At 45.0% G+C, this 20,647-nt stretch overlaps 1 protein-coding gene across 1 annotated transcript in view; it reads right to left on the minus strand.

Annotated features, from left to right (window-relative positions):
* Positions 1-19,704, minus strand: part of Rai2 (retinoic acid induced 2) — a 68,221-nt gene extending 48,517 nt beyond the window's left edge. Inside the window, exon 1 of the mRNA XM_027927450.2 lies at positions 19,659-19,704. The gene's annotated coding sequence lies outside the window, so the exon portion shown is untranslated. The remainder of the gene's footprint in view (positions 1-19,658) is intronic.
* Between the last annotated feature and the right edge of the window lie 943 nt (positions 19,705-20,647).

The following is a 20,647-nucleotide window of genomic DNA, read 5'->3' on the forward strand; positions in this document are numbered from 1 at the left end:
GGCGTTTTTCCAGGGGGAGTGGTTGAGAGGTGGCGCTAGTGAGCCATTAGGATGGTTGAGTTCCCGTTGAGTTGAGTTCTCGCGGAGTTCCCATTGAGTTCCGGTTGAGCTCTCGCGGAGTTCCTAGAGAGTTCGCATAGGTTCGTTGAGTTCCAGTTGAGCTCACGGGGAGTTCCTGGAGGATCCTGTCTTCACGTGAGTTCGGAAATAAAGTTGGTTCCTGCTTGAATCTACAAGTGGCTCGTGACCTCCCAGTTATTTGTGCCCAGCCAGACTGCGGCATTTGGTGGCCCATACGGGGAACGCCTGAGGGTAAGTGATAAGGTAAACGGCTCGCCCCTGAGGGCAGGGCGAGAGGATGGGTGACCATTTTAAGAGACAGTGTATTCTTCTTTTGATTTGTTACGTTTCTGTTTCAAGCTGCCTGCCCCTAGAAATAAATAGGATGCTAGAAAAGTTGTTCGGCTCTGAGGAAGAGATACAGATAGACCACAGATGCACATGTCAAGAAAATAGAAAAACTGATACAACGAATTTTTGTTCTGTTTTTGTTTCGTTCTGTTTCGGTTTTGTTTTGTATTATCTTGTTGGGTTGTGTTATTTTTATAGCAGAAATATGGAACTAAAAATTAGTAAAAACCAAACCGAAAGGGTGTTAAGTAAATTGCTAGAGGAAGGAGGCGCCCCAGTAAAACCAAGAACAGTTAGGGCATACGTTGATACGATACAAAAGTGTAGCCCATGGTTTCTTAAGGAGGGGTTGTTAAATATATCACAATGGAACCATCATGGTGAAGATTTAAAAAAGATAGAAAAGAAAAGCCCAGGAACTCTGCCAGTTGGCATATTACCATTATGGATGTTGGTACAATCTTGTTTGCTTAGTCAAGGAGAAGACATTTTAGATCAAGTAAAAGAGGAAGTCTCTCGAGTTAGTCAGACAGGGGAAGAAAGTTTAGAAAAGGAAAGGCTATCAGGGGACAGGTTACAAAGGGAGGTTGTTACTAACACCTTTCTATCACCAGAGGGCATGGGTGTGCAACCAACAGCTCCACCTATGGAGACAACATATGCTGAGTGGCCCTCAACCCCCGTAGTTGATAGATGGGATCCTGAGACATGAGCTCAAAGATTAGCATGCCCTGTATTTGAGGAGGCAGGAGGGCAGTGAATTTACCATATTTTAGATTTCAAAACAGTGAAGCAGCTGAAAGAGGCCGTAACAACCTATGGTCCTCAAGCACCTTTCACTGTAAGTATGGTCAAATCCATTACCAACTTGAACATGACACCAGCAGATTGGGCTAGTATGTGCAAAGCTGTGCTAAATGGAGGACAATATCTGTTATGGAAGGTTGCCAATCAGGAATTTTGCATGGAGACGGCTAGGCGAAATGCAGCAGCCGGTTATCCTCAGAGAAATCTAGATATGTTGCTAGGAGAGGGACTTTATGAGGGTCAGCTACAACAAGTTAGATATGATCCTGCCATATACTCACAAATCGCTTCAGCTGTGGTTAGGGCATGGAAAACTTTACAGGGACATGGAGATTTACAAGGTCAATTATCTAAGGTAATACAAGGAGCTAATGAACCTTACGCTGAATTTGTAGATAGGCTTATACAAACAGCTACCAGAATCTTTGGGGATGTATAACAAGCGATGACATTAATAAAACAACTAGCCTATGAACAGGCAAATAGATGGTGCAGGGAGGCCATTAGACCATGGAAACATGGAGATTTAAACACATATATTAAATTATGCATAGACATTAATGAACAAAGGCAAGTCTTGGCAGCTGCAGTACAACAGGCTTTAGATGCCAGGCCAAAAACATGCTACAATTGTGAACAAACAGAACATTTTAAAAGGAGTTGCCCCATAGGAGGAGGGTTTAACAAAACTAGGTATCAAAGGGGTAGAATGCCGGGTATTTGCCCACAATGCCATAGAGGGAGACATTGGGCAAATGAATGCCGTTCTCAAACCACTATAGAGGGTACTCTGTTATCAAAAAACGGACAAGGACCAGGTGTTTACCCACGATATCATGGAGAAAGGCATCAGGTTCCATTACCAAAAAATGGACTGGGGGGCCCAATGCTCCAGGGCCCATGACCACAAATATACGGGGCAATGGAGGAACCCAGCAACACCATCAGGGTAGTGCCCCGGACACATTATCCATTAGATCCCTCATTAGACAAACCAGAGGGAAAGCAGGATTGGACATCTGCACCTCCACCAGAGCAGTACTAACTCCAGAAATGGTAGTTCAAATCATTCCCACAGGAGTAAAAGGGCCTCTTCCCCAAGGAACAGTAGGCTTATTATTGGGACGCAGTTCTTCTACACTAAAAGGACTTATGATAAGTCCTGGGGTAACTGATCCCAATTATGAAGGTGAAATAAAAATTATAGCCAGTTCTCCAAGGGGTATATCAGTAATTTCACCAGGAGATAGAATAGCACAGTTACTAATAATACCCAGCCTACATGATAAATTTTCCAGTCGTACTACAGAAAGAAGTTCCAGGGGATTAGGCTCCACAGGTGTAGATTGGGCTATGTTTTCTTTAAATTTAGATTCTCGCCCCATGCTAAAACTAAATATTCAAGGACATGAATTTAATGGGCTACTGGATACAGGTACAGACCTTAGCATTATCCCTCGTCGAGAATGGCCAAAACATTGGCCGTTACAAGAAGCCACTCAAATGCTTTGAGGCCTAGGAGTGGCAACTAATCCCCACAGAAGTGCAATGGTATTAGAATGGAAGGATCCTGAAGGATGTGAAGGAACTATACAGCCATATGTATTGGATCATCTTCCTATAAATTTATGGGGACGAGATGTCCTAGATCAATTAGGACTAAAGTTAACAAATAACATCAATTCAAATGTGCCCACTATTATGGCTAGACAAGGTTTTAGGAAAGGAAAAGGATTAGGAGAAAAAGGACAAAGTATAGTGGCACCAATACAAATAGATCAAGAAATAGACAGACATGGATTGGGTTTTCAGGAAGGGTCACTGAGACAATAAAAATTACTTGGAAATCAGAAAGCCCAGTAAGGGTTCGTCAGTGGCCCCTGACTAAAGAAAAGATACAAGCAGCCCATGACCTGGTCAAACAACAATTAGTGGAGGGACATATACAACCTTCTGTATCTCCCTATAATACTCCCATTTTTGTCATCAAAAAGAAATCTGGTAAATGGAGATTATTGCAAGATTTAAAAGCTATTAATAACGAGATGGTTATTATGGGACCTGCTCAATCGGGGATTCCTCAATTGTCTGCTTTGCCAAAAACCTGGTATGTTTTAGTTATAGATATTAAAGATTGTTTTTTTCAATTCCAATTCATCCTGAGGATAGTCCACGTTTTGCATTTACTATCCCTGCACTGAATCATGAAGGTCCCGATCAGAGATATGAATGGAAAGTACTCCCTCAAGGGATGGCTAACAGCCCAACTATGTGTCAAATTTATGTTAACAAAGCAATCCAGCCACTTAGAGATCAAAATCCTAAACTACAAATATTTCACTATATGGACGATGTATTATTAGCACACAGATAAAAACACATTGCTAGAATGTTACGCCACACTTACAAATTTATTAAAAAATTATAATCTAGAGATAGCAATAGATAAAGTACAATTAAATTTTCCAATTAATTATTTAGGAGTTCTATTATCCTCAACCATGGTCCGTCCACCAAAAATTCAAATACGAGTAGATCAACTCAAATCACTTCACGACTTTCAAAAGTTATTAGGAGACATAAATTGGATAAGGCCTTATCTAGGCATACCAACAGGAGAGTTGGGACCTTTATTTGATATCCTAAAAGGTCCATCAGATCCAAATTCACCCCACATGTTAATGCCTAAAGCAAGGAAAACATTAAAAATCATTGAAACATATATGGAGAATATGCATTTGGATAGAATTGATATAAGTTTGCCTTTATTATTTATTGTACTACCAACAAAAAATATTCCTACAGGAGTATTTTGGCAAGAAGGTCCATTATTATGGATACATTTATCTTATTCTCCTAACACTATTCTTACTAGGTATCCTGAGGCTGTAGGACAATTAATACTCAAAGGAATAAAAGCAGCAAAGGGAGTGTTTGGAATTTCTCCCAATAAAATTATTACTCCATATACTATGGATCAAATTGATGAGTTAGCTAATGAGTTAAATACTTGGGCAATAATCATGTGCAAATTTAATGTTTCATTTGATAACCACTTACCATCTAATCCTTTGTTGTCTTTTTGGTCTTCGCATCCTGTAGCTTTTCCAAAAATGACAAGAAAAACACCTAGCATGAATGCTCCAAATATATTCACTGATGGGTCAAATAATGGTACAGCAGCAGTAGTTACCCCTGATCAAACTTTTACATTTTTAGTACCCAAACAATCAGCTCAAAAGGTAGAGCTTAATGCAGTATTACAAGCTTTTGTGATGTTTAAAGATTCTGTATTTAATTTATTTTCCGATAGTCAGTATGCAGTTAATGCTATAGTATTCCTTGAAGATGCTGGTAGGATTTCCCCTTCCTCTACTGTTTTCTCTTTGTTTTCCACTATAAAAAGTCCAATCTGGGATAGAAAAGATCCATTCTTTATAGGACATATCAGGGCACATACAGGATTACCTGGAGCCCTTAGTTTGGGCAATGATTTAGCAGATAAAACTATACATGTCATACATATTTTTTCTACACTAGAAGAAGCTACAAATTTTCATAAATCCTTCCATGTCAATTCAAATACTTTAAAAAAGCGTTTTAAAATAACTAAGGAACAAGCTAGACAAATAATAAAACAATGTCAAAATTGTGTGACCTTTTTACCACAAGTTAGTCTTGGAGTCAATCCTAGAGGACTGATACCTAACCATATTTGGCAGATGGACGTCACACACTTGCCAGAATTTGGAAAATTAAAATATTTTTATGTTACAGTTGATACTTCTTCCGGATTTTTGATGGGCTCCCTTCATGCCGGAGAAAAAAACTAGAGATATTATAGCTCATTGCTTACAAAATTTTGCCACTGTGGGCGTTCCAAAACAATTAAAAACAGATAATGGCCCTGGCTATACTTCTACCTCTTTTGAACAATTTTGCTCATCATTTGGCATTACTCATATAACAGGAATCCCATACAATCCACAGGGACAAGGCATACTTGAAAGAGCTCATCAAACTATTAAAATGTACTTATTAAAGCAAAAAGAGGGAATTGGGAAGGGGTATATATCCCCCAAAGATAAACTTAAAATAACCATTTTTACTCTAAACTTTTTAAATTTGGATTCATCAGGGCTTAGTGCTGTGGAAAGGCACATGTGTCCAAAAAATGTACATAAGCCCAAGGTACTTTGGAAGGATATTCTAACAGGACAATGGAAAGGTCCTGACCCAGTGATTGTCTGGAGTCGGAGGTCTGTTTGTGTGTTTCCACAGGGAGAACAGCAGCCGATTTGGATTCCAGAGAGACTAACTAAAGCGATTTCTACAGACCAAAAAGAAGATGATTTGGCTCAAATCCATAACAGCTGATATCCAGAACTCCAATTTGGCTATCCTTACATCTGCGACAGTGGTTCTCCCACACCAGGAGGCTAATGAATAATGAACACCATAAGGCCTATTTCAAATATAAGAAACCTTGGGGCTTGCTTGTGGGAATACCTTCAGACCCATATGCAAGTTATAGGAAAAAGGATGTGATATCAAAAGAAGAGTCAAACCCAGGTGGTAACCGGGATGCTTTTTTCAATATCTATTTTATTATTGCCCTTTCCCACATCATGAAGTTTTATTTTGTTTTTTGAGCTCATACAGACCTAGGTTAATGTTTTTCTGATCAGTTCTATTTTTTGACTGTGGAGTTTTTGAGCATTGCAATGGGGATTTCACCTGTGAAAAGCTACAAGGCCTTTACTATTATGTGTTGTATGTATTATGTTATGTGTGCACACTTGTGTTTTGTGTTGTATGTCTGTATGTGCGTATGTCCATATAGCATATATGAGGAGCGCTCATGAAAAAATGGATCCAAATATTTTTTTTTTATTATTCACGTGATTTAAATGGTTTAATTTAAATTGGGTAAACAGCTGTTGAGGATTGTTTTAAAATGTGAACAAAAAAGGAGGTTAACAGATCTGGTTGTTTACTTTCTCCTTTCCTTTTCATTATATCTAATTCTATTCAGGATACTAAATTGTTTAGAAAATTGCTTTTTTTTTAGTGCCTGCTGGAATGTTACATAATTTTTTTTTTAGCCATTATTGCCAGAATTCCTATCTTCATCCCAGTGCCGGTGAAGACAAAGATAAAACCAAACTACAGCTTCTGCGATAGCTATCACAACAAACTGTATAAACTGATGCATCAATGAATAATGTAACTCAACAAGTGATACTCAATCAAGGAGTCGATTTACTTTGGGAGGAAATGGACATATTAATGGATTCCTCTGCTCTGAACTGCTTGCAGAACTTGCCTGGACTATGTATCACTTGTATGTATTGTGAACTATCTGTTGGTGCAGTGAATTGTGGTAGTGCCGGGGTATCTTTGCTGATGATGTCATCGGTGGCACAAATTTTCCAAAAGGGGCCATCAATTGGCTTGGTGTCGTGGCATTTTGTATCCTCCCCTTTCTGCTTGTAGCAGGTTGTTTATGGTGTTTGTGTAAAAACCACTATCCACAAGTGTGGCTAAATGCTGGGCCTGTAGTCAATGATGGGTAAGATCCAATTGCAATGGTACCAACCTAAGACAGGAGGCTGATGCCTTGAGGTCAGCTCATCCGACGATGGGTAAGGACCATATGTAGTATTGGACAACCTAAGGCAGGCATGGTCCCTAAGCCACTTGCTTGTTGTTTAATTAAACAGAGAGGGGGAGATGTTGAAAGTCGCAGCCGAGTCGGGATGGCACCTGGCGTTTTGCCAAGGGGAGTGGTTGAGAGGTGGCGCCAGCGAGCCATTAGGATGGTTGAGTCCCCGTTGAGTTCTCGCGGAGTTCCGGTTGAGCTCTCACGGAGTTCCTAGAGAGTTCGCGTGGGTTCGTTGAGTTCCGGTTGAGCTGTGGGAAGTTCCTGGAGGGTTGCGTGGGTGGCGTTCGCGTGAGTTCGGAAATAAAGTTCATTCCTGCTTGAATCTACAAGTGGCTCGTGACCTCCCGGTTATTTGTGCCCAGCCAGACTGCAGCACCTAATAAGACCCACTAGGATCTAGGCGTGCCCATCTTTTTGGTGCATGGCTTAGAACTTGCGTGTTTGCCCCCTAGGCTTCCTCATCTGCAAATGGAAATAGCTATTTCTAAAATGGACTGTGTGGTTCAAGGGGAAGCACCCATGTTAAATTCTTGGCCAGGTGCTTCAACTCCATCTTGGACACCGAGGATATGGAGTCCTTGGCCCCCAACCGTAGAAGTGGTAAAAAGAAATGAAGGATAAGGGTTGAGTACTGGGTATCGTTCTCTATAGAAAGAAAGGGGCAAGACAGAGATTTGATGGCATTGCAGTAGTATCCCATATGAATAGGGGATGAAGAGTTCCATGCTCCAAATCTCCACCAGGGAGTTGAGAACAGGTGGAGTTAACTAGAGAGAGGAAGATGGGCCTCAGTCCCTGGTGAGTGATGGTGATAAAATTGAGAGAGGGCCAGCCTTGGGGACTCACAGATTTGCTGGGCTGTAGAGTAGGTAGGTGGCACAGAGCCAAGTGATAGGAAAATGGAAATACTCAAAGGACAAGAATTTGATGTTTTGCCACCAATGGGACAGAACCTCTGTGATGGCAGAAATAAGGACTTGAGTTCATGCCTTTGAAGACTTGTTTTTGGAAACACATAAATTGGGGGAAACCTTTGTATTTGTACTTTTTATTTAACAAGTCATCTGCATCTCAGTGCTGGAGAGCACATTGCCAGGGGCCAGGAGGGTTGGATTGTCAGAGGCCATGATTAAAGTAGCTTTAGGAAGTGGGGCCTGGCTCAAGAGAATGAATGTTGGTTTGAGACCAAGCTGCAAAAAAAAGACCCATGATTTCTCCTCTCCAAACACACACAAAAAAAACCAAAAACAAAAAAAGAGGGCGAGACAGAGAAAAAAGAGCATGTATGTCTTCTGGGTAAACAGCACAGATTTGTACACTTAGCAAAAAAGCAATTCCAAGTTACTCTTATTTTACAAATACTCATAACAAAAATGGCTTAGAGTGGCTATTTCATGAATAACCTCAGCTACTTCTTTCCACCTGTATTCTCTTAAACCAAAAAAAAAAAAAAAAACCTGCAGCATCATAATACCCTTTCCAGAGACTTTTCCAGACCTTTCCAGCCTCCAGTCTTGCCCCAGAGTAGCTGGCTTTTGCCTGTCCAAAAAACGGACAAAGACTTTAATTGAGGTGAAAAAATAAGGGGGGACCCAGCTTCGTTACCTGCTTGTCTCACTTGCTTCACTTGTTTTCTTTCTAGTTAACTTTGCTGTCCCTGTTTAATCACAGAGACAGCAGATGGGACAGCAAATGGGCCCCTCTGCCAGGGCTTGCCCTAAATCACCATGGTGGTCAGGCGATTCCTAGACACCATTCTCCTCCTTCACCCCATTCCTGACTCTCCATCACTTTCCAAGGAGTTCCACGTTAAAATGGATGCCTTCAAGAACAACTGCCAAACCCTACTGTCACCCAAATAAAGGTGGGGCTGGGGAAGGTCAGCTCTCTGGGACGGCAGCAGGAAGGAAGCTTGTGCCAGCTGATGTGAGCCAGCTGGAGGCAATTCTAATGCATGCTCCAGCTGGAGAACCATGGAGCTGTGGGCCTCTGAGAAAAGGACAAGATTGTGGACGGGGGGATATGTGAAGTTGGTGGGCATCCTGGGACAGAAGTACATAAAATACAGAGGGGCAAAAAGCAGCCATGGAACAAGCACATTCTAGAGTTGCACTGTTCGATACAGTTGCTACATGAAGTGACTTCAATGTAAAATCAACAGATTTAAAACTTCAGGCCTTGGTCATACTAGCCACATTTCTAGTACTCAATAGTTACTCTTAGTGAGTGACTCGTATATTGGACAGTGGAGGACGTTTCCATCATTGAAGAAAGGCCTGTTGAACCAGGCTATATAAAATCAGAGTTCCACTACCTATAAGCTGCATGATCTTGTGTAAGTTACTAACCCTCTCTGAGCCCCCAGTTCCTCTTCTGTGAAAAGAAGCTCAAAATACCCATCTACTTATATGATTGTTATGGAGCGAAGAGATGAGATTAGATGTAAATCACCTGATATAACTGTCCAGGAACTTGATAAATGATAGGTAATATTGTTGCTCTTATGATTTTATGAGTAGTTATTAGAGATGTTTCCTAAGAAAATGGATGGTGTGCATTGGCTACTATTGACTCTTGCCACTATGTTTCAATTGCAAATTTCAGAGCTTGTGCAAATGGCTCTGTTTTTGACAGGACAAGCCAGTAGTGCCATTTTGAAGCAATACCTATTTGGTGGCAGGCCAGAAAGGTGGCATTCTAACCCAGAGCAGTAAGAGACTTATAGTAAGGCTATAATTCTTAAAGCCAGAAAGCCTCATTTTATGAAAGGGCTTTCTTTTTTTCTTCTGTTATTTGTGTGTGTGTGTGTGTGTGTGTGTGTGTGTGAACCACTAATGCCACAAACCCCGGGCCCATCTTTTTCATTAGACCTAAGGCTGCAGCTTTCTTCATGTAGAAAGATGTCCAAGAGATTGTGTAACCTTTTCTAGGTTTCCCTTCTACCCCCTACCATATAAAGAAAACCAAACATGACCCAGCCCAGAGCAGTTGTACAACCCAGAGACACCCTTCCATCATGCACTACTGAAAGCCTGTATGTGCTCCACACGGGGAAAAATGGGCTAGAAAAATAGAGAAAGGGCCTCATATGTGGAGTTTTATTCTACTTCATCAGGAAATAAGGAGTCACTGAATATTCTTGAGCTAGAGTGATAAGACGAGAAAGGTCCTTCAGTGAGAGGAAGCTGACACAGGCAGCTAAGGAAACAAGAGCACGAATCAGGTAGAGAAGGGAGGAGGCTGGGGCCAGGAGGGTCTTCTGAGACCTGCATTCATGGTAGCAGTGGGTAGGGCTAAGGAGAGGATAATGGGGGTTCGAGATCATGAGAACTGGCAGTAGTGTTGACGCTGAAAGCCACAGATAAAGGGTTGAGGCTGCATGCTTTGATACTCCCATTCAACAGGCCAGTTTTGCCGCTCAAACCCTATGAAGAAGCAAGTTTATTCTTCATCTGGGATTTGGAAGGAGCCTACTCTCTGTGGCTCATGATTTCTGGTATGGGTTCATCCAACTTGATAGAAAAGGCCCATTCTGCCCTGCCCTAAGTGATAAGTCACAGAGGATCTTAGAACAAATGGTCTCACATTGATATTTCCACATTCAATAATTTCATATTCAGTCTAAAGGGCCAGTGATTTTTTTCATAAAAGGAAATTGCAGCCAGAGCTAATTGCTCAATCTGAAATGTATCTGGACATTCTTTAGATGTTGGAAAGGAAACAGTAATGTTGCAGAGTTTTAGCAAAAAAGAAGAGCATTATTTTAGAAGAAATTAAATGTAAATTAGTAGGAAATGTAGCCCTGCATTGTCTTCAAAGCTTTGCTGTATACAGTGAAAAGAGCACTCCCATTTTGAGCTTTCCTTGACATTTTTCTTATTTATAAAATGCAAAGGGAAATTCATCGGCACATGCTCAATCCATTCCCATCCATTGATTTGTTAGCCAATCAATGGCCATTGTAATCTGAAAAAAATAACACTGGTTTCTATGACCCATTCCAAGTGAGGCCGTGTTCAGCTAAGCTTAATAAAGAGAAAAACAGCAAGGACCATCTGGAAAACACTCTTCCGGAGTCGCAAAAGATAGTGGCAGCCTTTGCCCAACCTGCTATAAATAAGTGTCTAGGAAAAAAAAAAAAAAAACACCCGATTTTCAAATCTGTTTCTACTTAATACAGCTGCAATAGAGTTTATTTAGCTTTTCCCTATAGCAGGAAGACTGTTTGCATTTTTATGACAAGGGTCTAAATGTTTTTCACAGCCATTTCCATTGCCATTATTTTGAGGAACAACATACCACTCGGACCTGTCTGTTGGCTTCTACAGGACACAGCGGTGGCCCCAGTGGCCTCTGCACCACAAGACTGGCCTCCAAAGCCCAGATTTATGATCCTGTTTCCTCTCCCTGTGTTGCAACCATCACCCAAATCCTGGCCTGCAAGGGGCTGGCAACTAGAATGACCAAGTGTCACGTGCTGCAAATCAATTATTTATCTGCCTGGGCCCAGCACACCGAGGATCCCCTCCAGCTCACTGCCTCCAGCTCACTGCCTCTACTTCACGATGACAAGGACTCAAAGTACTCTTCAAGTGAGGCTGGAACTCACCAAGGAAGGCATATTTCTGGCTTGGTACACCCCTAAATGCTCACCTTTCCATCTTTCCTCACTGGCTAAGCCTGCCAGGGAATCCCTCTGCGCATGACACTTCTCAGACACATTTTGGAAAAGGCCTGTTTATGTGAAATGGTTGCAAAGTGAAGCAGCCTCCATTGATTTCTGCACTGAGCACCTGCCCCTACTTCTACCAGTATCCCCAGACACCCATCCCACTCTGAGAGACAGGCAGGGCAGGAGTGACCTGGGGACAATATCCCTGCATGATGACAGATCCATGTCTCTGCTTTCCTCCCGCCCCTTCCATGCCCATTCAGTTTCCACACACGCACAGGACACGGGCTTATCCTCCCATCACCCTCCCTGTGTATGTATGACCCTCCTTTCTAGGCTTTCAAGTGGCCAGAAAGAAGATGGCTGAGGTCTGGTCCTGGTGGCAACATGTCGTCTCCTCTTGCTGCCTGTATACATTACCAGGTTGTAGCTGCTAGAAAGAGTTCTGTCCATGTCTCTTTCTGGGAGGACTTTCCCCAGCAGAATTGCTGCTGCAAGGAAATAATGTGTGAAGAGGAAACACAATTGGAAGTGGGGGGGAGACTGAATGTCTGATAATTGTGCAAAATGCACCCTCTATCCACCAGTGACTTTCTGAAGCAGTACTAGAAAAAACGGAATTTAGCTGTTGGTAAAAGGGTTGCCACAGTCTGAAATGAGTCTGTTACAATGTTCTGAACAGAGCTCTCCCAAGTACACTAAAGGGCTAAATTAATTGGCTCTGGCTTAAGATGCTACAGGAAAAATGACAGTGGGGAGGGGCGGGGGTGGAGGAAGACGCCTGGTGGCTTTGAAGTCATGCCTGGAATCAGGTGCATATGAAAAAGAAATTAGGAGGAATAAACCTGTTCTCTTTATGAAAAATCAGAGAAGCTGCTCGTTCTTACAATGTGCACCCCAATTACCTATGACTTATTCAATTGCCTGTCTTTTAAAAAAAAAGAACTCTGTGCTTATACAATCATATGGACCCTTCCACCAACCTTAGAATTAAATCAGGCACATGACCCACTTCCAACTGTTAATTAATCACCCCCATGAATTGTATATATAAAAGTCAGAGAGAAAAATTGTGTCTTTTATTATTTCCAATTGAATTTTCTGAAAACCACAAATTACTTATTAAATTTTGGTCTAGACCAGTCGTTCTCAACTGTGGTGGTTTTGTCCCATAGGGGACATTTGGCAGGGTCCAGGATGGGGGATGGGGTGATGCTACTGGTATCTAGCGAGTATCTGCTGAACATCCTGCAGTGCACAGGACAGTCCCCCATAGCCAAGAATGGGCTGGCTGAAAATGTCAACAGGGCCAAGGCAGAGAAACAGTGCTCCAGATAAAGCCAAATATGCTTAGCCTTTAATATGCACAACTTGGCTGTCACCAGAGGGAAAAGACCTCATTTTCTTCAAAACCTAAGGTGAGTTTACACATGTGTAGACCAAGGATGTATTTACTGCTTTTTCACATGAATCAAATAGGTTCTCAATCAAAATGTAGGAACACTAAGGAAATAACCATGATTATGGTGGGGCATTTTAAATGCATATTTCATCAGTCTAAATGGATGGAAATTAATATCTCATAAAATAAAGTGATTATCTAGTTATGTTCCATACAAAACCAAAAATCAATACACTGTATCTTAATCTGCAATTAGAGTTTAAAAAAAAAACTAAAACAAGGAAATGCCATTCTTTCCCATTTCTTGCTAGCTGGGTACACCCTTCTGAGCACCAGCTATTAAAAAACAAACAAGAAGACAAAAACCTTTTTTTAAAGCAGATTTTTCCAGAGCATAAAAAGCTTCCTGAATCATTCCATTTTATTTACTGTAGATTCAATCATTCTTTAGTGAGCAAAACATGCAGCCCATTCTCTTGGTTATGCTTGCCTGGCTTTCCAAATGCCCTCAAAACTGGGATGATGAATCACATACTTTGGCCCCACTGTGCCAATTAATAGTAAGCAAAAGAATTCCACACTGCCAAGATAGGACTTTCCGCCTGGTGTGTGTGGTGGTGGGGGGCGGGGCGGAATCTTCCAGCCAATTGCTTTCAGAGGATCTTAAGAGCAGGTGCTGCCATTCCCTAAAATTCCTTTAGTTCTGGAACATTCTGTGTGACTGCAGTGCCCCCAGCTTGGGGGTGGGCTGTGATCAGGAAAAACCTACATTCTTCAGAGTCAGCCTAAAGCTTCCAGGCTTAAATCATGAAGGAAAGAACGGCTGACACCATTTCGACCCTTCCAGACCTCCATTCTTTTCTCCGAGTTACAAGGCAAAAGTGGCCGTACATACAAAGGCAAAAATAACAACAACAACAAAAATGCCCCAACACACCCAGTCTTGGCTGCCAGTGAGGCTTGCTTCTGCCGCTGAAAAAGAACAGTTGCTCTAGTGCAGCTGGAGGAGCTTTTCCAGGGAACTGGTAATACCCTGGCTGTTAATGAATTATTTTTCGCCAGAATGTCGGATTCTTCCTGTGCTCCAGTAAACAGTCTGCTTCTGCCATGGGAAACAAAACCAGCTCCTTCCGAGGAGCCCAAGGAGGTCAGCCAAGGGTTCCCTGTGGGGGCAGCCCCCTCAGGAGCCACAGCCACAGGCGCCTGACCTATAAATCACCACAGTCCCAAGTTCATTATTCCATCCCTTTCTGTCTATTCATGCTATGCCCAGCACCTAGGGAAGGGCCAGGAATGCATGGCCATGACTGAGATGATACTGCACTGCCAGCCAAAATCATCTCCCCTCTCCCCATATCTCCCTTTAATCAGGTATCCTCACCTGCAGCACTTTTGCATGTGTGACATTGGGCTTCTCTGCATGCATTCTGTCACCCTGACAGAAACTGTATTTATATCCTTGCTCTTGCTCTCATGAAGCTGTCAGGAAATGACTGTGTATATTCTCTTTTCTTCTTTCTCTTCGTTAAGGTTGGCCCCAGCCCCAAGTAATCCACTCTCAGCATGAGAGTGTCTCCTTGGGACATTATTCTCCAAGCACAAATCCCTATGAAGGATATTGCTTTAAGCTGCTAAGAGGGCAGGTGTCAAGGAAATCATTTGCCCAGGCAGGAGACAACTCTCTAAAGGATAAGAACAGCAGCCTGGGGTGGGCTGGGTGGTGGAAAGAGTAAGACAAGAGGCCATTTTGTTCAAGCCAGCCTGGCCTTTGCTCCCCTACCCCTGCCTTGCTCTCTCTATTAGGTTTCTGGGACCCACATTCTTCACAGAACACAACTAAACAAATATGCTCATGGGTAAGCCTGATAGGGACCCCCCAAAATACCACCCCAGCTGCTGAAAATCAAAATCATCTGACACCAGGCTGTTGTGGCTACTGAATCAGCCCCAGGCCTCTCATCTACCATCCAGACAGAGGGCATTTATGCCCCTAGCACATCTGAAGAAGCCATGACATCACAAGTTTGGTGACTAGTGTGCTCCAGAGCAGTGCTAATAGAAATAACTATGTAATTTAGAATGTTCTAGTAGGCACATTAAAAATTAACATAAACAGGCAATATTAATTTTAATGTTCTATTATCTTTAGCAATATATCCCAAATATCATTTCTCTATGTAATCAAGACAAAAATTATCAGTAAGCTTTTTTTGTACCTAGCCTTGAAAATCTAGTGCTTATATTTCATTTATAGCACACCCTAATTTGGATTAGGTGCCTTTCAGGTGCTCCATAGCTACATGCAACTAACAGCTATGGTATAGGATAACAAAGATATAAGACATTTCCATTACCATAGGAATTTCTACTACACAGTGCTAAGCTGAAAGACCAAAAGGCCATGGAAAGGGGAGTGACAGGTTTAAATAGGGCATGCTCCAAAATTCTCTATAATTATTGAGTTATTAGAGCTAATTATGACAGCAAAAATTGCAACTACCAGGATTGGGATATTCTAGTATACCAGCTCTACCTCTAAATACAGATTAAAATGGGCTTTATGAAAGGCCCTGGAACCATGCATGGTCTAAATGTTTGTATCCCCTCCAAAATTCATACGTTTAATCCTCAAGGTGATGGGATTAAGAAGTGGGGACTTTGGGACACAATCAGATCAGGAGAGCAGAGCTCTCATCAATGGGATTAGTGCTCTTATGAAAGAGACCCCAGGGAGCTTGCTTGCCCTTTCTGCCATTTGAGGGCACAATAAGAAGTCACCATCTATGAACCAGGAAACAGGCCTTCACTAAACAGTGACTCTTGCTAGCAATTTGATCTTGGAGTTCCCAGCTCCTAGAACTGTGAAAAATAAATTTCCATTGTTCCTAGGCCATCTAGTTTATGATCTTTTGTTATAGCAGCCCAAATAGACTATGACCGACCATACCTACATTGTGGGGGAATTGTCCCACAGCTGTGGGAAGGCCAACAGGTATGAACATTGCATCTACTGGTTGAGCCACCTCCTTCTGAGTTCCTGTTTTGTTCAGGGCAGGGGCTAGGACAGATCACCAAAGTCATGTACTTCTTTCAGTAACAATTCTGGGTTTGCAATCTAATTTGGTGAAGCAGATACAGAACATGATCAAATTATATGTGCCTGTGTCTGAGCATGCATGTGTGTTTGTGTGTTTTCTTGGCCAGAGAGAGGAGGAGGGTCATGTATGAAATCCAGAAGTACTAATGTGGCCGCCAAAATCCCCTCCTCACCAGCTGCCATCAGAACGCAGGGGAGCAGCAGACTCAAGAGGCTCATCAAAAATTGTGAGCCACAAAGGAGAGGTCTTGAATCCGGAAACAACAAGATGATGGGTACCCGGGCAGCCGGTCAGGTGGGAGGGAGAAGTGGTAATCAGAGGCATTCTCCAAAGACAAGAGCTGCCAACTCTACAGCAAAGATGTCACCCTGATCCCCAAATCAAGCTTAATTCAGAATCCCACGCAGGCTTTTGGGCATGGGGAAAGTATAATTTAGCCATTTCCCCCCTTCCAGAAGAGCCTTATTCTCTGGGGTCCCCCTCATATTCTGATCAGAGAGACAGAAGAATCAGAAGCCCCTCACATATGGATTCAAATCCTGGTTCTCCCAATAGCTCCAGAGGGGTAAAAGGCTACCATACCATCTGTTTGGAAGGAGGCTAGGGATTTGCTTTGATGATGCATCTGCATAGCAAGTCCCCTACTCATTTTTATTTAATGTTTATTTATTTGAGACAGTAACAAATCAAAAATACCTCATTCCCTTTGGTCTCACCATCGACCTTGGGCTAATCACTTAACCTGTCTGAACCTCCATTTCCTCATCTAGAAAGTTGCGATTGATAATACCCATCTCACATGGATGTTGTTAAGGATCAAACTAGGGCTTGTCAGCGTGAAGCCACCAAGGGCTCAGAGCACAACACCAGGAACTCTTTGAGTTCCCAGCAAACACACAAACCCCTGGATTTCTCCTGACAATGATTGACAGCTCTCTCCCCACCACCATTCACTCCAATAGCTTCATCATTTGGTCACTCAGCTCTCATTTATTTAGCAACAATAGGGAATTGGGAATTCCTGGATGAAAAGGCACCATTTTGGATCTATACACCTGAAACATAAATGCGTATCATGGGTAACTGGGCTGCCTCACTGGTGGGCTTCCTCCCCCACCCCACCCCCACACCAATTAGGTAGCATATTTTATGAAGGGGGATGGACTGAGGATTCTGGCCTGTTGGGAGAAATAAATAAAAGACTTTGAGCAGGGGCAGAGGACATATTGCCCCTTTAAATCATAACCACCAAAGTCTAGAATCAGATTCGTGACTGGAAATTTCTCTGAGCATTATCTGTAAAATAATGCTTTCTTAGGGGTCACAGGGTCACTGAAAAGGTTTCCCACATGTGAAGTGCCTGGCAGACAGAGGGCAACAATAAATGCTAGCTTCCTTCCCAATTTATTTTCCTCCACTTGCCTCCCTCCTCCCACAAAATCTAAGGTTAGAGGAGGAGCCAGAGAACAGACAGTTGGTATTTTCTTATTGTGGATTTGGAGCACATTATGTATGGCTATCTGTACATACAGAATATCACCATTCTGGGTCAAGGGATTTGAGAGACAAATCCTATCCTCAGTTTCTGGGTTTTTATAGGCAGAGCTCTCTGGGCTGCTGGTGTTAGAATCCTCCAGGTAACACCTGGCCATATAACCTCCCAGCCTTTGCTTTTTCCTTCTTGCTGCTCACATGGTCTCAGTGCCTCTGTGATCTGGATACACGATTTTACAATTTATTTTACAGTTCTTGCCCCAGCTGCGCACCAACTGAGTTGTCATGCCAGCAACTGGCTTCACCTGGACTGTTTTCTCATTTGTTCCTGAGATGAGCAGGTTCTCCCTGGCCAAACCTTATCACGAGGTCTAGGATGCTTTGAATAATAAAGGCACCCTCGGGGTGGCTGAATGGTCCCCAGGTTGGTGCCAAAACAGTGAGTCCCCTAAAGTTCCAGTCTGACTTGGTTCACAGTGCCAAGTCCACCTTGGACACGCCTCTAGTGGGCATCTGTCAGGATGAGAATCAAGTGTCCATTTGCAGGATACTGTGCATATGTGGAGGGAGTGGGGTAACTGGGGTGGGGGAGGGTCTCTGCGCGTCTAAAAGGCAGAGAAATGGATGCCACCAGGCTTATGACGCTGTGCCTTCCAGCCCACCCCTGGCTTCTGCAAGTGGCACAGCCTCATGTTGCCCTTTGAGGAGAAAACTGTACGAAAAGCTGGGGGTGGAAATGCAGTGTGGCACTGGGGAGGGGCTCTGCCACCCACTAGCCTCCTTAGTGTCCCCCTCCCACACCACCACTCCTCCACTGTAACAAAAGGTACTGCCGCACAGCGTTTGCAAAGTTAGCCGAAGTCTCTTGGTCTACCAACAAACAATTCTGAGGACTCAAAAGGAGGAAGAGAGACATCTAGAAAACGGTGGGAAAGAGCCCCTGGGAAAAGCACAGAAAACCTTGCCTGATGCACGTTAAGGCTAAGAATTGTTTTCTCCCTGCTGGCTGCTTTTCTCTCTGTTCTAAAGAGACGGTCCAAGAATCGGCTAAATAAAGGGATCACACCAGAGGATGCGAGATAATGCTAAACCAACAAAAACAAAGACCCAAATGAAACAGAGCGAGCCATGAGAATATGCGGTTATCAAAACTTTGTTTGGCCGTATCTATTTATCATCGCTGTACACCCGGGCTCTGCGGAATATCATTCTGTTGATGTCACTTATCCTCAGCAAAATATTTACACATCCTTAAAAACGCCAGATGAGGGGGGCTGGCCCGCTCGCTGCCGCAAGCTGCCTCTCAAGCCTGATCGCCAGTTTCTGGGCAGCCCAGAAGGTGGGGGCACGAGGGTGGGTGGCATTAGTGGGCACAGGTAAGAGCTACCAACAGTTCCGGGAACGCGACCACCCGGGCGCTACGCCCTGCCCAGCCCACCTCTCCTCTACCTGACTCTGCAAGAAGCAGCCACATCCCCATATGGTGTCAGCGTCTCCTCCTCCTCCCCTGCCTTTCTCATTGATTAAGTTCCCAAACCATTGTTAAAGCCGGGTTGCAGTTCCTTAGAAAATAGGCTAAATTCAATTAAGCTTCCCCCCGCCACAAAAGGAATATTCATAAAAGTTTGGCAGGCAGAAAGGAGGGCTGACTTCATGCCAGGGGGGTGGGTGACAATCCGCTCCTCCAAAGCCACCTTCTTCCTTCGTACCCCATCCCTCTCTCCATCCATCCGTCGTGCCCCAAACCTACTCCAGGGACTCCTGATAGGGAAACACAAAGCAGCAGCTGTTTGGCAACATTTCTACCCCTCGCCAGCAACTGTGGTGGGATGCCATTTCCCCACCCAGGCGGAGCTTATCCTGAACAATAGTCGGGCTTTAAACGGCAAACAAGCAAACACACAGAGCACAACCCCAACCCCGAAAAAGCCAACGCGGAGAGACGCAATAACTCCCTCCGCAGCAAAAGGCGCCACTGAAACGCACGCAAAAAAATGCAGCGAGGACATTGCTCAGTGCCTAACATGGCAGAAAGCCCGAGCTGGTGCGGCCACCCCGGGACTGGGCATTGGGGGGCACCGGGCTCCCTGAGCGCCGACGCACACTCACCCGGCTCCAGGGAGATGCGGGGCTGGCTGAGTGTCACAAAGAGGAGCCCAGCACGATCTGGCAAAACCCAACTTTCCACCCGGCTCGCCAGGGCCGCCAAATACGTCAACAGAATCCATCTTTCGAAGGGCCTGGAAGGCGCCGGGTTTTCCGGGCCGGGGCAGAATGGCAGATCCCGAGGCGGCCCGGTGCGGTGCCCGGACACGGAGTCCGCCGCGCGCCGCCCTCTGCGCCCGGTGCCAGCGCGGGTGGCTGCCCGAAACCCACTTCGGGGCCCCCGCCCCGCGGGCCGGCGCCGCCTCCCCGGCCGTCCCCGGCCCCGCCGGCCAGTGCGCGGCGCCTGGAGCAAGAGCGGGGCCCCGGCGCGCCTGACGGGTGGCGGCCTTGGCCCGCGTCCCCGCCCCCGCCCGGCCCTCCCCGCTGGCCCGGGCCTCTGGGCGCCGTCCTGCCCCCGGGAGCAGGCCCCTCCCCAGGCGCCGGGCCCCGCCAGGCGCGCCCAGCCCGACGCGCCCCCTGGGTCCGGGTGGCAGGTCCGCCTGGGGAGGGCGGGGGTGACCCTGGCCCGCACGGGGGCGCCGCGGCCGCTACCTCGCAATCGGGGCCGCCGCCTCCAGGAAGCCGCGGGGTGGTCGCGGGTGCGGGAAGTCTCGGATTTGGCCTCGCCGCCGGCCGCCTGAAGGGGGTGCACGGCGGTGGGAGCCTCCGTCGCCGCTGTCACCAGCCGCTGTCGCCGCCGCTGCTGCCGGTTGTGCGTGAGCGTGTGTGCGCCTGTGTCCGGGCGAGTGTGTGTCTGCGTGCGGCGCCCGGCCTTTACTATATACACCAAGGGGTGGGAGGAGGCGGGGAAGGGGAGGGCTTGGGGGAGGTGGCGGAGGAGGGGGAGCAGGAGGGGGGCGAAAGGGTACCCGAGGAGGCGGTGGCGGAGGAGGGACAGGTGATCTCGCCCACGGGGAGGGCGTGGCTGTGGGCGGCGCGGGGTGGCAAGAGGA

The sequence above is a fragment of the Marmota flaviventris genome, chromosome X (genome assembly GCF_047511675.1).
Source record: "Marmota flaviventris isolate mMarFla1 chromosome X, mMarFla1.hap1, whole genome shotgun sequence".
In the NCBI taxonomy this organism is placed as follows: Eukaryota; Metazoa; Chordata; class Mammalia; order Rodentia; family Sciuridae; genus Marmota; species Marmota flaviventris.